This window comes from Pristis pectinata, chromosome 1, assembly GCF_009764475.1.
Source record: "Pristis pectinata isolate sPriPec2 chromosome 1, sPriPec2.1.pri, whole genome shotgun sequence".
In the NCBI taxonomy this organism is placed as follows: domain Eukaryota; kingdom Metazoa; phylum Chordata; class Chondrichthyes; order Rhinopristiformes; family Pristidae; genus Pristis; species Pristis pectinata.
The window spans coordinates 134861196-134874286 of NC_067405.1; positions in this window are offsets into that span (position 1 = coordinate 134861196).

The following is a 13091-nucleotide window of genomic DNA, read 5'->3' on the forward strand; positions in this document are numbered from 1 at the left end:
CCCTTTGGCCCATCGAGTCCATACTGACTATCAACCACCCATTTACACTAATCCTACACTAATCCTATTTTATTCTCCCCACAGTTCCATCAACTTCACCAAGATTCTACCACTCACCTACGTATTAGGGGCAATTTACAGTGGCTAATCAACCCCTACTATCTCACACGTCTTTCGGATATGGGAGGAAACCAAAAAACCCAGAAGAAACCCTCGCGACAACAGGGAGGATGTGCAAACTTCACACAAACGGCACCAGAGGTCAGGACTGAACCCAGATCTCTAGTGCTGTGAGGCAGCAGCTCTATTGACTGTAATATTGTGAGTGCAATTTTAACATAGAACAGTACAGCACAGGAACAGGCCCTTCGGCCCACAATGTCATGCTGGACTAATTAATGACACCTAATCCCTTCTGTCTGCACAGGGTCTATTTCCCTCCAATTTCTGCATATCCCTGTGCCTGCCTAAGAGCCTCTTAAATGCCTCTATTGTATCTGCCTCCACCACCACCCCTGGCAGCACACTCCAGGCGCCCACCATTCTCTGTGTAAAAAACTTGCCTCGCACATCTTCTTTGAACTTACCCCCGCCCCCCACCCCACCTTTAATGCATGCCCTCTAGTGTTAGACATTTCAACCCTGGGAAATTTTGTGGAGAATTCAGTGAGTGTAGTGTACTGTGAACATGGACTTCCGTGAGCGCAACTTTCCTTGAGTGCAGATTCCCCTGAGTATGGAGTTCTGTGAATGCAGAATTCCATTGATACAGCATTCCTTGAGTGTGGAGTATTGTAAGTGTGGAGTTCCATCAATGCAGAGTTCTGTGGGTACAGAGTTCTCTGAATGTGGAGTTCTGTGTGTGTGGAGTTCCGTGGATGTGGAATTCCATGGATGTAGATTTCCGTGAATGTGAGCTCCATGAGTTCAGAGTTCCATGAGTACAGGATTCATTAGATGCAAAGTTCTGTGAATGCAGAGTTCCTTGATTGTGGAATTCTGTGAGTGCGGACTTCCTTGAGTGTGGAATTCTGTGAGTGCGGACTTCCTTGGGTGTAGAATTCTGTGAGTGCGGACTTCCTTGGGTGTAGAATTCTGTGAGTTGCACCCATACAAATGGATATTTCACCGGAGTCCTGACAGACTACAAGTGGTGAACCTCTAATCAGAAATCACTAGTCTCTGCTCTACCCTCATAAGGGAATTCACTGGACAAAAGAATGTGGCTGGAATTATTTTCATCTGGCCTGTTCATTTTGTGGTACTTAAGGTAGCACAGTGTTTAAGTTACTAGATGACTATTCAGATCCCTGGATCTGATCATCCAGAGACTTGTTCAAAAATCCCACTGTGGCACCCAGGGAGAGTTTAAATTCCATTAATTAAATAAAAATTCTGTGATGGGAAACCTGGACTCAATGAGGTTCTCTATGAACCTCCTAAATTGTAAAAGTCAGCTGGTTGGCTAACGTCCTTCAGGAAGAAAACCTGCTGTCCTTATCAAAGTTGAACAGAAATATACCTTAACAGAGAGGGCAACAACAAGGGGACACAAGGCTAGGCTAATTGGCAGAATGATTGAAAGGCAGTTGAGGAAAAACTTTTTCACTCAAGGAATAGTAGAGCTCACTTTCTCAAAGGAGGGTGGTGGAGGAACAAATCCTCATCAACTTAAGGACTTACAGATGAGCACAAGGACCTACAAGTCTATGCACCAAAAACTGGGAAGCAGAATAAACACAGGTAACTCCTTCCTTGATTGGCTTGAACACATTGGGCCAAATAGCACAATTTCTATGCCGTAAAGGGATATCTGGTGAGTGGGAATCTTTTAGAAGTGAGATGGGAAGAGTTCAGGGCCAGTGTGCTCCTGATGGAGTGAAGAGCAAGGCAAGCAAGATGAGGGAACGTTGGTTGGCAAGGGATATTGAGGTTAAGGTATAGGCAGCTGGGATTAAGAGAGTCCCTTGAGGAGTATACAAGACATAGGAATACACTTAAGAAGGAAATTGGGAGGGTAAAATGGGATATGAGATATCTTTGGCAGATAAAGGAGAATCTTAAAAGATTCTACAAGTATATTAGAATAAAACGGTAGCTCGGGACAGAGTAGGTCCCCTTAAGGATCAATGTGGTAATCTATGTGTGGAGCTATGGGAAATGGGCAAAATCTTAAATGACTACTTCTCATCTGTATTTATCATGGAAAAAGACATGAAAGGTAATGAGTTCAGGGGAGGGAATAGTGATATCCTGGAGCATAACAACATTACAAAGGAGGAGGTGTTGGAGGACTTGAAATGCATAAAAGGTGGATAAACCCCAGGGCCTGACCGGGTGTATCCTAGGATGTTATGGGAAGCTAGGGAGGAGATTGCTGGGACCCTGGCAGAGATTTTTGTATCTTCGTTAGCCTCATGAGATACCAGAAGACTGGAAAATGGCTGATGTTGTGCGTTAAAAAACTTTGAAGAAATATTGCCTACCACTTGGTAGCTCAAGTCTGGATGTTATTTAGATCTTGGTGTAAGCCGGCATGAGCTGTTTCATCATCAAATGAATGCTAAATGGAGTTAAGTACTGGATTTAGCAGCCTGTGATACTGATTCTTCATATTAAGAAATAACAGACTTAGATGAAATAGCTGGAGATGTCTGGGAATGCTTCCCGGAACAATTTCCATGGAATTAATTGAATGGATCTGATGACTGCAACCATCTTGTGTTGCATACTTTGAAGGATGTACCTTCGATAAGGCTGTTCCTAGTGCTCCTTAGTGCCATGGTTAGTTGAACACCATGTTGATGCTGAAGACATTTAACTCATATATCTGTATTTGGATTTTGTGAAGAAATCTGGAGCTGATTGCTTTGTGATGCTGGAATAGTTGCCTAGGAAACTGGCAGGTGGTCCAATAGGATCATCCCAACTTTCATTGAAGACATTTACAAACATTTTTTGCCCTTGTGTATTCTGGGCTCCAGAATAATTGAGGGAGAAGATGTTAATTGAGCTTTTTCTTTCAATTAGTGGCGTGGTTGTTCACCACCATTCTCAGCTTTAAAGGTGCAGTTGGTAATGTTAAGTAGCAAAATTAGTCATCAGTTCAGGATATTGAGGGGGCAGAACAACGGCTGATGACATTTAATTAGGTGATGTTCTTCCCCTGATTTCTGCTGTCACTTATGAACTTACAAACTCTACAAGTATATTCTCTTCTGGATTTTTTTCATTTGCAACTACTTCTATGCCTCACTGTGAGTATTAAACTGGTCAATATATGCTACATTCACTCCATGCCGAAGTAGATGTGTTCATGAGAGAAAAAGGAGTAAAAAGAGATGTTGAAAAGCTGAGTTAAGGTGGTGTATGGATGGAACAAGGTGCAGATGAAGTGTAAAGACCTGCAAAAACAGGGCCAAATTATCTATTTCTTTGCTGTAACAATCTTTATAAAGAGTTAACAATTGCAGGCAGTGATACTACAGTAAGTGATAACCATTAACCATGCTTGCTTTCTGTATCTGCTTGATCTGGTAGGTATATCACTTGGATGTAATTTTAACCCAAATCATAGTTGTCTGTTTGGAAAGTACAATCCTGAAATTAGCTGCCCACCAGTGGAAATTCTGTGACCCACATGAATGAACTCAACCCCTTTCCTTTTCAATATTCAGTTGTAATTGCTGAGGTTGTGCTAATGCATTATAGTAACTGGACATTGGCTTCAAATTGAAACTTAATCCAGAAAAATTGGGCTACATCTCAAATCTTGCTGTGAACCTTGTTTAACAATAAGCTAAGAATCACCTTTGCTGAATCTTTAGAACTCAGATCCAATTAGCTTAACATTTGCATTATCATGCTACTTGACAGCCAGATGCACACAGACACTTAACATTAGCCAGTTAATTTTACTCCAAGATAATTTGTCCGTTGTAAGTCTAGCCTTACAAAAAATCTTTATAAGCAGCAATTGATACTTGTAGAAATGTTGTAATCTGTTCATTTTAAGACAAAAATTGGTCAAGTTTTTATATCTAATGTACAAGAAACAATAGTGTTCAATTGATAATGCCTTGAAGCACATTATCCCATTACCATGCTGATGGTAGCATGGTATTGGTTCAGTAAGTTCTTATAAAGATTGACAATTTCAGATTTATAAATATCCTTTTATATATAATGTAGAGCTACACTAGGACTTTGAAGTCTCATTTGATAGGGACGTGTAAGCTTTAGTATTTCACACAAGTTCACTTTCACAAAAAATGCTGTTGACAATTTACAGAGATGCCATGGTGAAATCTAGCTCATTGTCGTGCCTGTGAAATGCATACCAATGAATGAAAATCAAAAAAAATGCAGATGCTGGAAACCTGAAATAAATCAGAAAATGCTGGAAACACTCAGCAAGTCAGGCAGCATCTGCAGAGAGAGAAACTTCATCTTTCAGGTTTAAGATATTTTTGTTCTGACAAAAGTTTCAGCCTGAAATTTTAACTCTCTTCTTCTTTCCACAGATGCTGCCTGAACTGCTGAGTGTTTCCAGCATTTTCTGTTCATTTTACTGTACACTGGTACAGATGTTAGAACCATAGACCTGAAGGCTTTCTGCTCCCTTTTAGAGTGAGAATTCCATTGAACCAATTCTTGGTTTCAGTTGATGAATAGGGTGTCACCTGTGATGTGACGGGTGGTGACTAAAACCTTTAAGCGAGAGAAGGGAACAATTCCTGCAGGAATGTTAATCTCAGCTACTAGTTCAGCAATTTCACAGTGCCAGGCAGAAGTCCTTGACTTTGACTTCAAGTGCCATGAACCCTCATCTCTGAGAGTAAACAGGTCAAAGAAATCTGCAAAGATTGAATGTGGTACCACTATCTTTCAATCTGGTCCATCACATGTTACTTAATCTCTCTTTAATAGGGTTACTGCAATGTAAAGACAGTGGACCAGATTGTCTGCCCTTGAGATAATCTCCTTCTCCAAAAAGGACATGCAGTGGCTTGTGAACCTTTAATTTACAAATGCAGGACCATATGCAGGTAGACTATTCAGGTGAAAAGTCATTGACCTGAAATGTTAGTTCTGTTTCCATCTTCACAGGTGCTGCTGGACCTGCTGAGTATTTCCAGTACTTCCAGTTGAACAATTTTTGGAAAAATCCTGACTCCATACTTCTCGGAAGTATGGACTCAGAAGGCACTTAGGATAGGATCGCTGTTGTGTATGCTTGCCTGGGATGCTCACTGTCTAGATCCAAACATGAGGAACGGTCGCTGAAGTAAGAAAGGAAGCCTGGAACTGTAACTGAAGTAATGCCCTCTGGAGAAGTGAGAAAACTGAAAGTGGGACATTACCTGATTGCATTAACACCAGCTCCAGGCAAAACATTATCATTACCGAGAGTGTTTTCAGCATGTGTATTGTGCTGTATAAGTTTACTTTATTTGAGTTCAGATTGGGCTGAAAAAATCATTTTGAGTTACCTAACAACTTTGCTATTCAGCCTTTCACATGCCCAGTGCATTGAAGATGAGGCTCTTACAAGAGCCTTATTATTGGGAGTTATATTAGTGAGGGAGAGGGAATATTATCCAAATGCTGCATTGTCAATAAGACTGACTTTGATACTATTCATGTCGTTCTATTGCAGCAATAGAGATCGGGTTCACTGCATGTCAATGCGGAGAGAACACAGTCTCCTGCTCTGATATATGCATAATGCACTTTGCAAACCTTTCATAATATTGCAGCTCCTCCCAGCTTAAAAGACTGGAAGTATTTGAAGTTCCATTTTATGGCTGATGTCAGCACTGCTCTGTGAGTGGTTTAGCCTTGCTGTAGCTTGAGCCAACTAGGCCATGTTTCTTTGCCTCCATCCTCTGGGAGGCTGTTCCCCTCTACACCTCCCCATAGTGGCGCACTTCATCACTTAGTACCAGTAAAACTCTCTGCCAAGTAATGGCAGGCAAAACCGAGCAATGGCCAGTTGTGGGACTAGAACATCACAGCTATCCAACAGGGAGGCAGTTGTGTTAACTGGCCCACAAGTATCCTCGGTCATTAACAGAAAAACAGTGACCCATTAAATATATTCATTGAATGGTGTATTATTTTTTCAGTACATGGAACTTATAGCACCTGCAGTCAGAAATATGTGAGCTTTTGAATATGTAAAAGTAGTTTATATTCTGCTGATGCTCAGGCTACATTGGATACGGTGCTCTAAATCTGAAGGTCATTTAGCATCCATATGCAGTACAGACATGAAATAGAAGGTGTTCAGACAATAAGGGTTAAAAATTCTGCAAACAGTGTATGCCTAAGGAGCATCTGCAGAATGAATAGCAAATTTGCTTTAAAATTGCTGACCCTTTCAAAGCGGTGTCAAAGATCAGGTTTGGGGAGTAAACTATACTATTTCCAAAACATAGTTTTTAAATTCTCAGCAGAGAAATTTCTTTGTTATTCTTTTTTTCCCCTCTTCTGTAAGTGGGATTTTTTGTGATGCTCATTAATAAAGATGGAACAAAGATTTCCTACTTTTGAAACCCAGATTCAGGATGAGATGCTCCCGAGTGAGGTGGAGTCTGAGTTAAACTGACCCGGTAAATGCTCCTTAACCTCAGTCTCAGAAGAACACTTACTAATGAAGCTCATGTGATTTCCCACACCGGTTACCTTGGCGGCCATTCTGAAGGAGCTTGCTGATTTATGCTGAAAGGTGGTCACTTTTCTGGTGTGGCCTCTGCTTCCCCAACCCTGGTCCGGGCAATAAAAAACAGAAACTGCTGAAAACACTCAGCAGGTCAAACAGCATCTGTGGCAAGTGAAACACAGATAATGTTTCAGCTTGAACTGGGAAAGAAAGAAATCAAGTTAGTTTCAAGCTGGAGAGAGGGTGGGCAGGGATTTGGGGGGGGGAGGTGACAAAGAGAATATCTGTGATAGAATGAGGCCAGGATAAGTTGTAGAGGTAATCTGGTTGATGGGTTAATGGGAGAAGTTAGTGAAGTACAAGCCAAGAAGTGCAAAAATATTGTGAGAAAGACAGAGCCAATATCATATAATTTTCATTCTAATATAATTTTCATGAACACAGCTTAACCTCCTGGGTATAGCCACCAGTCTGGTATTTTGCAACTCTCACATTGTATTCCCACATTTAATTGCACCCATTAACCTATTGACCAGATGACCTCCACAACTTGTACCCGCAGCAACCCTGGCCTCACCCTATCACTGACATTCCTTTTGCCTATCCATCCCTTCTCCACCATCTCTGCAACCTAAAGTAACTTGATCTCTCTCTTCACCAGTTCTGACAAAGAGCCTTCGCCTTCAGCTACTAATGGTGTTTCTCTTTGCGCAGACGCTGCCTGGCCTGCTGAGAGCTTTCAGCATTTTTTGTTTGTATTTCAGGTTTCCAGCATCTGCAGCTTACATTTTGATTTTCAGGACCAGGAGATTTCGAGCTTAGTAATCTGAACTTGACCTGTCGGTTAAAAGGTTAGGATACTAACCCAAAGCAAAAGACAACAAGGAAATCCACAGGTGCTTGGGGCAAGTAAGAGTTGTCAGTCAGCATCTGCGGCCGCGATAGATAGGTTGACAGATTAGTTTATTGTCCTATACACCAGGGTGCAATGAAATTCATTGTTTGCATGAAGCCCACAGAGTAGCAGCACACAAGGTAATAATAAATTAAACGATAAATGCACAGGCAAGTGTAAAACAGCAGAATGGTGCAAAGATTGTAGTGCAAGAAGAATGCTAAAGTGACAATACTAGCTTACAAGTGACAATTAAAGTGACAATAATAGTTGGCACCGGAAGCGTGGCGACACTTGCGGGCTGCCCCCAGAATACTACGCAAGAGATGCATTTCACTGTGTGTTTCGATGTACATGTGACTATCTTATCTTATAACTGAAAGAGTAGGAGAACGTGGCAGAACCACTGGGAAGGGGGTGTGAAAGAGGTGATTGGTTACTGTTTCTGTTGTACACTGTTAGAATGGGAAAAAATTAAACATGAATGTTACTTAATGAGGAACAGAACTAAAGGAAGGAGAAACGCACACCAACCACAAGTGAAGGCTAAAATAAAAGCAAGAGGGAGGGCATATAAGGAAGCAAAGACTCGTGGGAAAACAGAAGACTGGGAAACTTTTTAAAAACTTACAGAAAGAAACTAGAAGGTCATTAGAAAAGAAAAGATGAATTATGAAAGGAAGTTGGCAGATAACATTCAAAAAGATACTAAGAGTTTTTTTTAAATATATGAAGAGTAAAAGAGAGACATGAGTTGATATAGGACCAATTGAAAACACTGCAGGAGAGATTATAATGGATAACAAAGATATGGCAGGGGAACTAAATGAGTATTTTGCATCGGTCTTCACTGTGGAGGACATCAGCAATATACCTGATAGGAGTCTCAGGGGATAGAGCTGAGTTCAGTCAAGATTACTAGAGAGAAGGTGCTAGGGAAGCTAAATGGACTAAAAACAGATAAGACTCCCAGACTGGATGAGGTGGACCCCTGGGTTCTGAAGGAGGTGGCTTTAGAGATTGTGGAGGCATTGGTGATAATTTTCCAGGAATCAATAGACTCCGGCATGGTTCCGGAGGACTGGACGATCGCAAATGTAGTTCCGCTGTGTAAGAAAGGTGCGAGGCAGCGTAAAGGAAATTACAGACCTATTAGTCTGACATCAGTGGTGGGAAAGTTATTGGAATCGATCCTCAGGGATGAGGTTATGGAATACCTAGAGGTGTAAGGCAAGATAGGTCCAAGCCAGCATGGTTTCATGAAGGGAAGATCCTGCCTGACCAACCTATTGGAGTTTTTTGAGGAAATCTCAGGTAGGGTGGATAAGGGAGAGGCAGTGGATGTTGTGTATTTAGACTTTCAAAAGGCCTTCGACAAGGTGCCGCACAAGAGGCTGATTAATAAGATGACAGCTCATGGAATTACAGGTAGGATATTGGAATGGGTGGAGCATTGGCTGGGAGGCAGAAAGCAAAGGGTGGGAATAAAGGGATCCCGTTCTGGTTGGCTACCGGTTACTAGTGGTGTTCCACAGGGGTCGGTGTTGGGGCCGCTTCTTTTTACTTTGTACATTAGTGATTTGGATGATGGCGTAAATGGTTTTGTGGCTAAGGTTGCAGACGACACCAAGATAGGTGGAGGAGTAGGGAGTATTGAACAAACAGGAAGGTTGCAGAGAGACTTAGATAGTTTAGGAGAATGGGCAAAGAAATGGCAGATGAGATTCAATGTTGAGAAATATGCTGTTGTACACTTTGGAAAAAGAAATAAACGGGCATTTATCTAGATGGGGAGAAAATTCAAAGTACAGAAGTACAAAGGGACTTGGGGTTACTCATGCAGGATACCCTAAAGATTAACTACCAGGTCGGATCGGCGGTAAAGAAAGCGAATGCTATGTTGGCATTCATTTCAAGAGGTATAATGTATAAAAGTAAGGAAGTGTTGATGAGGCTCTATGGGGCACTGGTGAGGCCTCATTTAGAATACTGTGTGCAGTTTTGGGCCCCTTATCTTAGGAAGGATGTACTGATTTTGGAGAGGGTTCAGAAAAGATTTACAAGGATGATTCCCAGAATGAAAGGGCTTACATATGATGAGCATTTGTCAGCTCTTGGACTGTACTCACTGGAGTACAGAAGAATGAGAGGGGACCTCATAGAAACATTTAGAATGTTGAAAGGACTGGACAGAGTAGACGTGGCTAAGCTGTTTCCCTTGGTGGGTGAGTCTAGGACTAGAGGGCACAATCTTAGAATTAGAGGGTACCAGTTTAAAACAGAAATGAGAAATTTCTTTAGCCAGAGGGTACTGAAATTATGGTATTCTTTGCCACGTACAGCTGTGGAGGCCCAATCAATGGGGGCGTCTAAGGAGGAGATTGATAGGTATCTAATTAGTCAAGGTATCAAGGGATATGGGGATAAGGCTGGAAATTGGGGCTAGATAGGAATAGTTTTAGTTTAGCTCATGGAGCAGACTCGATGGGCCGAATGGCCTACTTCTGTTCCTTTGTCTTGTGATCTAAAGTTCTCACTTGGGAAAGAAATAAAAAGAACACTAAACAGCTCCAGTAATAGCAAGTGAACTGATAGGATGCATGATGGAAAAAAAATTGGTGAGATGAAGCAAACATGTGGATAGCTGGTGTGGATTGGGGACAAGGCAGATAGATCAGAAAACAAAATAAGAAAATGGAGAAAAATAGTAGGTCAACATCAAGGCCACAGCCCACTCTACCAAAGTGGTGTTATACAGGGGGAGTTGGGGACTCAAGTGCAGATTGCTGTGTTGTCCTTTCAAGGACACCACAGGAATCCCATATTGGTAGCTGAAGAAAAAGTAGATGCTATAGTTAAAACCTGAAGCCAGTTAAAGGCAGAAAAAAAGCCTACAGAAACCTGTTCATTGAGCTGCATCAGGTTCATCGGAACACTGCAAAAGGGAAAGAAAAAGGACTTGCATTATGTAGCATCTTTACAGTTGATGGAATAGTTCTGAATTAAATCACTGTAGATTCTTTTTCTTCTCGGGCAGCCTCTTGGGATTAAAGCTGGCTGACTTCCACTCCCTTTCTGAGGAATGGAAGGCGTCAGTGCGTGATTTCTTTCAGCGTCTGTTGGCCGCTGCGCATGAGCTGCCACGTAGTTCTGGCAGAGGCAGACCTTGGTCCACTGGCAAGGAGATTCAAGACGATTGGAAACCAGGCTCTGGTGTGTATAACCGTTTAACTGTGGAGGTTGGGTTCAGCGCAGAAATCAAACATGAAATACTTCACCAATTCAAATGGGTGAAACTCACCTTCTATTTTTAAGTCACCAGAGGAAGAATCATAGGGCATCATTAGTTTCCTCAGTGTTCCGATCTCAGTTATCAAAAAGTTCCAGGAAACACCACTTTACTTTCCAAGGACAATGCCAGGCTAATTGTACATTCTCTGACAAACATTTGCAGAGGACTGTAGTAGGTTGAGAAATGCATTCTCTTCACCAGCAACAACAGATGTTAACTATCTGGGGCAGCACTAACATCTGCTACAAAAATGCCAGTTCTTAACTGATGCTGCAGAAAGAATTTTTTAAAAATGTCACAGTGTTAGTTTCCAGGTAAGGAACACAGACTTACCAATCACAGACCCAGCCACAGTACAAATTTCTGAGGAAAAACCCTACGATTTTGTTCAAATATTTTCTGAAGCCCGGATCCAAACAGATCAAATACCATAAGTTTATAACTTTTGTCGTCTTTGTAGCAATGTAGGAAACGCAGGAGCAAACTTGCAGACAGCAAGCTTCCACCAACAACAATGTAAGAATGACTAAATAATCCGGCTTACTTCAGAGTTAATAATGAAGAATAAAAATTCTCCAGGACACAGAGGATAACTTCCATGCTCATAAATTATTGACTTGGGAGGAAAAATAGAGGGGTGCCAATTGATCAAGGAAACTGCAAACAAAAGGTTAGATGTGCAAAGGAAAAACTCCCAGCTAAAAAAAAACCTAGACGTTCAAGCCAAGGTACTGAAGCTCGAAATTCATTGAGAAAGTCCCCATGGTTATCATCTTAACTGTGCCAACTTCTAAAATTACCTCATAAAGTCAATTGCAATTTCTCTGTCCAATTCCACTCTGCTTTTTTCTGCAGCTAGTCAGCTTGTAACATTGCAGTGTCTCTCCCCCTGGGTGGCATCATTGCTCATGTTGCTAAACACCTCGTGAGCAAATATGACCCAGTACACCCTTCAACAACTTAGCCCAGCAGCACATTACAGAAAATGAGGTTACCTGATTGGACTTGCAAATTTAAAATATGCATTCGAGCAGCTTGAACTGCAAAATGAGCTGTAAAATCCTAAAAACAAATAAGGAAGTCCTCATTCTGCTAGGCCAAGTAAATTCTACACGGCAACTTATCCAGTGTCATAGAGTCATAGAGCAATACAGCACAGATACAGGCCCTTCAGCCCAAACAGCCGATGTTGACCATGGTGCCCACCCATCTAGTCCTCTGGCAGCTCGTTCCATATACTCAACACCCTCTGAGTGGAAAAAGTTGCCCCTCAAGTCCCTTTTAAATCTTTCTCCACTCACCCTAAATCTATGCCCCCTAGTTTTGGACTCCCCTACCCTGGGGAAAAAGACTGCTACCATCCACCTTATCTAAGCCCCTCATGATTTTATAAACTTCTATAAGATTACCCCTCATTCTCCTACTTTCGAGGAATAAAAACCTAGCCTGGCCAACCTCTTCCTATAACTTAGATCCTCTAGTCCTGACAACATCTTTGTAAATCTTCTCTGTACTCTTTCCAATTTAACCACATCTTTCCTATATCAGTGTGACCAAAACTGTACACAGTACTCCAAGTGTGGCCTCACCAATGACTTGTATAGTGGGGTCATATTTTAAAACAACAACTTTGTCAATTCCTTTTCAGGATCTTGGTGTCACTGGCAAAGCCAGCATTTAATATCCATCCCTAATTGCCCTTGAGAAGATGGTGGTGAGGTGGCTTCTTGAATGGCTGTAGTTCTTCTGCAGAAGGGATTCCCACAGTGCTGTTGTGAAGAGAATTCCGGGGTTTAGACACAGTGATGGTGAAGGACTGATGATATAATTCCAAGTCCGGATGGGGTATGACTTGGAAGGGAACCTGAAGGTGGTGGTGCTCCCATTCACCTGCTGCCCCTGTCCATCCGGTTTGTCGAGGTCACGGGTTTGAGATGTGAGGTTGGAGTAGCCCAGGCAAGTAACTGCAGAGCATTTGTGGATGGTATACACTGCAGCCCATGTGTGCTGGTGGCAGACGGGATGAACACTTAGGGTGCCAATCAAGCTGGTTGCTTTAAGCTGGATGGTGTTGAGCTTCCTGAGAGTTGTTAGCATTACCCTCATTCCACCACACTTCTAACGTGCCTCGTACATAGTGGAAAGGCCTTGGGGTGTTGTCAGGAGGTTAGCCACTGATACACATCCACTGACCCATTCTTCTACCCATGTTGGTTATGTGGCTGGTCCAGTCCAGGGTG